The sequence below is a fragment of the Mustela lutreola genome, chromosome 13 (assembly GCF_030435805.1).
Source record: "Mustela lutreola isolate mMusLut2 chromosome 13, mMusLut2.pri, whole genome shotgun sequence".
In the NCBI taxonomy this organism is placed as follows: domain Eukaryota; kingdom Metazoa; phylum Chordata; class Mammalia; order Carnivora; family Mustelidae; genus Mustela; species Mustela lutreola.
Window position 1 is genome coordinate 73,856,190 of NC_081302.1, and position 5,782 is coordinate 73,861,971.

At 49.4% G+C, this 5,782-nt stretch overlaps 1 long non-coding RNA gene across 2 annotated transcripts; it reads right to left on the minus strand.

Annotated features, from left to right (window-relative positions):
- Nucleotides 1–213: 213 nt before the first annotated feature.
- On the minus strand, nt 214–5,343 carry LOC131813542 (uncharacterized). Of its 2 annotated transcripts, none has more exons than XR_009346868.1 (3): nt 4,646–5,343; nt 1,906–1,995; nt 214–716 (listed from the first exon to the last, which is right to left on the minus strand). It is a non-coding gene; the product is annotated as an uncharacterized LOC131813542 (long non-coding RNA). The 2 variants fall into 2 exon arrangements; XR_009346869.1 differs by having other exon boundaries at nt 4,738–5,320.
- Between the last annotated feature and the right edge of the window lie 439 nt (nt 5,344–5,782).

The window sequence follows — 5,782 nt, forward strand, 5'->3', positions numbered from 1 at the left end:
CTGGGAGGCTTCTCATGAAAGGAACACCATAATTCTTTTAGAGAGAGATCCTGTATCCTATGGTCGAGGGTACAGGCCTGGGGTCAGATTTCAAGTACAAATCCTGGCTCTGCTACTCACTGGCTGGGCAATTTGGATGAGTTAATTAGCCTCTCTGTTCGTGCCTCAGTTTCTTCATCTGTAAAGTGGGTTACTGTAGGAATAAAAGTTGTCTAAGTATGAAGTACTTGGCACATGGTAAACATTTAGTTTAACTACATTATTAGTGTCAGTATCATTTTCACTACTCTTATTAGTAGTAGAACCCAACTCACGCAAACATTAAAAACATATAACACAGGAAGTTTATTAGAAAAACAATGAATTATTTTATAGACTCTAAGGATTAGGCTTTAAGAAGGCATGAACCAGGCCAGCTCCAGGAGCCTCAGGGAAGAGGCTGCCCAGGATGTTCTCACCCTTCTTCTTTCTGCCTTTCTCTATTCTTTGTTCTCATGATAAAACATAGGGTTTTTCCTCTTTCATGCTACATACTCATCACCATTTGGCTGTGGCCCGGCTCCACACCATCTCACCCAGGGAATCGGTCTGACAGAGAAGTTTCTTGTTGCCAAAGCGAAGAGAGAAGGAAGACCGGCAGACCAGCCAGTCTGCTGAAAGCTGCTGCTCAAAACAGGGACCCCAGTCACACTGCGTCCTGCGTTCCATGGAAGAGCCTGAGAGCAATAAGGTGGAAATGTACAATCCTGTGGCAGGAGTTGGGGGCATCGCCAGCAGAAGAAGAGTCAGACATCTATGGCAAGAGCCATTGAAAAGACTCCCTTCAGTTGGACCATATACACAGAGCGCTGTGGAAGGAGAGATGCAGCCTCCCAACAAAAATAGAGTGAAGAAGAACCCTATGTGTGTTTTCTAGGGGAATTGTATGCCAAAATGCCACACACACACACACACACACACACACACACACTTCAGAGGGGACATGGATAAAAAGAAACAAGAAAGCTGACTCACTGTGGGATGCCTGGGTGGCTCAGTCAGCAGACCCCACAACTTTTAATCTTGGGGTTGTGAGCTGGAGACCCACCTTGGGTATAGAAATGACTTTAAATCTTTTGGGGTGCCTGTGTGGTTCAGTTGGTTAAGCCTCTGCCTTTGGCTCAGGTCACGATCCCCGGATACTGGGATGGAGCCTCACACGGGGCTGCCTGCTCAGTGGGGAACCTGCTTCTCCCTCTACCCCACCCCTACGCTCTGTCTGTCTCTCTCTCTTTCAAATGAATAAAATAAAATCTTTAAATAAAATAAAATCTTTAAAAAAAAAAAAAAAGCAAAGAAAGAAAGCTGATTCACCAGATCAAAATTCACGAATGAAGATAATCTGACTGGCAGCAGGGAAGCCACATTAGTGATTAGAAATATTTGGAATAGGCAGTTAGACATGCTTGAAATCAAAGGTTACCATAAAAAGGATATGAGAATCTCAGAAAGACATTCATTGGGGGGATATTGTTATGTGGGGGAGAATGTTGTCTCTCAGGGGGCCAGAGCTGTCCTGAGAACATTCTGGTCCAGACTCAGGATCTGGAGAAACCAGGTGGATTTAAGCTTTCTCATGAGCAGCCAGGCTACACAATCAGGAACTCAGTTGGATCTAAGAGTGGACCCAAGGAAGGAGTGAAACCAGACACAATAGGCAGACACATTCAGCGCCAACACTGAGGTGGCCCAGCCAGGCAATCCCACGGTGCCCTGTGATGCGTCTTCCCGTCCGCAGTCTGCGCTCCAAATTTCCATTCTGCTCCAGAACAGTTCTAGGACTCAGAACAACTGACCCAGCATGCACCACTGAAATATGTCAAAGAGAAGAAGGGAAAAGAATGAAACTGCAGAAATTCTACTCACAGAGAAATCCCTGAGCCCCTCGTGAGGTGGCTGAGGACTGCCCAGGCACAGAAGAGGTTCTCTGGTTTTCTTTCTGTTGTTTTGCGGGGTCTTGATCCAGGACCATGCAAAAAGAGGGAGAATAATAATAATACTGATTTCCTTGACAAATATTTATTGTCTGCGGTGTTCAAGGAGCCGAGGGGACGGCAGTGAGCAAAAACGCAAAATTGTGTGATCTCGTGGAATTTGCTTCCTAACAGGGAAAAACTGACAAAAAGAATTAGTGTGGTATGTATGATATCGGAGAGTTGCATGTCCTATCGAGCAAATAAAGGATGAAGACTGCGAGTGGCTGGGGAAAGTTGAGATTTTAAGAACAGAGGTCAGGGAACCCTTTGCCAAGAGGCTGATGCTTGATTACAGACCTAGAGGAAGTGGGGAGGAAACCATTTGTGCATCTGGGGACACGCAGCCCCAGACAGAGAAACAGGACAAGCAAAGGCCCTCAGGTAGAGCCCACTTGGTGTGTTGAGGCACAAGGAGGTGATGAAAGTGGGTGGGCTTAGCAAGGGGAGAACAGAGGAGATGGGGGGGTGGGGTGTACATTGTGGGGGCATTGGCTGTCCCATTCCAGGACCTTGCAGTGACCCCCTGAGATCTGCTGTTGTTAACCCCAGGGAGACCAAGTTACAGGGCCGGTACGTGAAGGTGTCAAGACACACTCGTGAGTGTGTGGCTCCGAAGTCCATGCTGTTCCTACTACTCGGTGCCCACGTCCCTCCTGCCACTCTTGGGGGATGAGGAGTGTGAGCGTGGGAGCTAGCTCCATGCACACCCCCGTGTGACCCTGGGCCACTTCCTTCACCTCTGTGAGCCTCAGTTTCTTACCTGTAAAATGAGTCTGCTAGTTCTGCCTAGGATTGTCGCAGGACTGGGTAAGACACCGAGTGGGCAATGGGCCAAGTACGCTTGTGTGTTTCTAAGCTACTCTGGGGCTTTTTGCCCATTGCATTAAATTAAAAAAAAAATCTTTTTTTTAATTTATGATTCACACATATATATGGGTGCACAAAGAACTCAAACCAGACCATAAAAAGAAATAAAAAGAACAAAAGGACAGAAACAGAGTCTCAGAAATGGGAGATGTGACTAAGAAGGAAGCGGAGCAGGAGGTCCTGAGCAAGATGGCAGGCGGGGGTCCCAGGATGGGGACGCATACCCTCGGGAGGAAAGGAGAAGCCTGACAAAGCCGACAGAGACAGACCGTGCTGGTGCAGACACCGAGTGCACTTTGCATTCCTGGCCCACACAGGGCACTTCCTGTTGTGCCAAGGTTATCCAGTCTCGGGAGTCCCCCTGGAGCGGCCACACCTGTCCTCTTTTGCTTCTGCAGCTCTGCTCTCCCCAGCAGGGCAGGCTCACAGGGATCTGCATGCTTCCGGTTGTCTGTGTGTTCCCCGGCAAAGATATGCAGAAGTCCAACAAACATCCAGTCTCCTACTGCTGCGGCTGGAATGTTTGTGTCCCTCCAAATTCATATGTTGAAATCCTAACCCTCCAAAAGGGATGGTATTTAAAGGTGAGACCTTTGGGAGGTGCCTAAGTCACGAAGGTAGAGTCCTCCGGAAGGGGATGGGTGCCCTCATACCAGAGGCCCCGGAGAGCTCCCCACCCCCATCCCCATAGCCATTGTGAGCCTGCAAGGATACAGCCAGAAGCCTGGCATCTGGAAGAGGGCTCCCACCAACCATGCTGCACCCTGATCTTGGACTTCCATTGCTCTTCCTAAGTCACCCAGGCTGTGGGACTCTATCACAGCCCAAACAGGACCCAGACACCGACCCGGCTGCCCTCCCTCTGAACTTGGGGAAGACTACGGGATGAAGACTCCCTTATACTAGCAGGTCAGAGACTGAGACTGTCAAGGGAAAGGGTGTGAGCACCATCACAATCATCAAATGCCCACACGAGGAGCATTGTGAGATGCTTGTGTCTAAGGACACACCGCTGAGGCTAAAATTGAACACAGGTGCAAGGGAGAAGCGCTTGAAAGAAACGCAGGGAAATGAGGGGTTGTGTGTGTTCTGCTCACTGTACTTAGCAGGCGTCGTGCACACTCCGCCTGAGAGAGAGAGACTGCGTCACTGTTAACTGACAGCCGCTGCAGCTGGGAAGGGTGCAGGTCGGCCCTGGGCTAGCCCACCGTCCAGCCAGGGCCAACACCCTCTCCAAGAAACTGCCCAGATGTGGGGGCGGGTGCACCTGGGTGGGACGATGACTGAGGGACGCCGTGCCTCCTGGCTTCAACTGGAATTCACCCCAAAGACAGCTACCTGTCCAAAAGCCTACTTGCATTTCAGCAAAATTGCGCCATGGAAGGTTCCTAAGCTTACATTCTGCCTTTCCAGTGAGACTCCTTGCCATAGGAGTTTTCATTTTTAAAACAAAGCATCATTATTCTGCCAAGAACATTGTAATCACAAGAAACGCTTAAAAAAGAAAAGAGCGTTCTGACCGCGTTTTGATTCTTTCTTTCAGATTCATGTCATCTTACACCCAACAGCCTAAGATCCAAATTAAGTAGAAGCTGGTGTCCTTTGTTAAAGGAGCCATTAGTGTTCATTACCAGGTGTCCTTCTCCCAAAGCACAAGTTCCCTTGTTAGGGGCCCGATGACTGCTTTGTAACACACACTAGTTACACTTCAGAACAATAGCTGCGTTCTCATGTCAAGACCCACCAAGCGGCTGCGACTTTACCTCCTTCCGTGAGCACAGACGTTTCGGGAATGTGACAGAAGACATGGGTCTCTGGATCAGAGATGAGAGAGTGTTATTCACAGCAGCCTCACCTCACAGTGCGTCAGCGTCTCTACACCAGTTCCCCGCCCCGAGTCTGCAGAGCAACGTGATGCGCCTGGATAGGTGATGAGTACCCCTTGGAGGGTGGGGGGAACAGCGGCAGAGCAACCCAGGGCCAAGGGCCAGCACTTCCTGACCGAGCAGAAACCCTTGTAGCAAGCCGATGACAAGCCACGCCCCCTGCTCCTGGAGAGTAAACAGTTGCACCATTGTCCGGCAGGAACACACCTTGACCTGCTTAGTGTGTGTGACCGGCTCAGGAGCCGCTGGGCGTCAGGAGAGGGGTAGCCCCGCCATCTGGTGCGCACGGCGAGAACGCGCAGGCGTGTTCCCGCCCATGCATCTGCCTCCCAACGCCTTCTTCTAGTCAAGCGATCTCTTCTCCAATCATTCCATCGTATGGTAACTTTCTGTAATGTCCACGCTACTTCGTAGACAACAGAGATTCTGGCCTGAGAACCGTGTCTCCCAGGCAACCCATCTCTCTCTCTCTCCCTCAGGAATATAACACTTCTCAGAAGAGCACATTAAAATTAAATATAAAACCGAGGCTTTTGCCTTCTATTCATAAGCGTGGCCTGTGCTGACTTCATTTACAGAGTCACTGAGGCCAAAATAGGTTCTTGTTTTATGGCACTGGGAGGGGGGTGGGCTGGGGATGGAGGGGGGAGCTGTGTATTCCCTGTCTTTACATGTAGCTCTCGGAGCAGATGACTAAGGAAAGTGTTGGGTGGTAGGTATGTTAGGATATCTATTAACAACACAGCTCACAAATACTTTTCAAATGTCATTAGACATTTTTCCTCTAAGCATGATTGAACTTTAGGGGTGCACTGTGGGATTCTGTTACACAAGTGGGCAGTTCATTAACGTGTCTTTTATTTTTCTGCATTTTGATGCTTTGACATGTGGGGCCTTGCTGGCCCTAGAGAGACTGATCACCACTCCCAGGGCTAATCAAGTCCTAGAGCTAGGGAACCAGCCCAGGAACATGCATCTCAAGTGCAAACCAGCTAATGAGAACCCACACCTTCT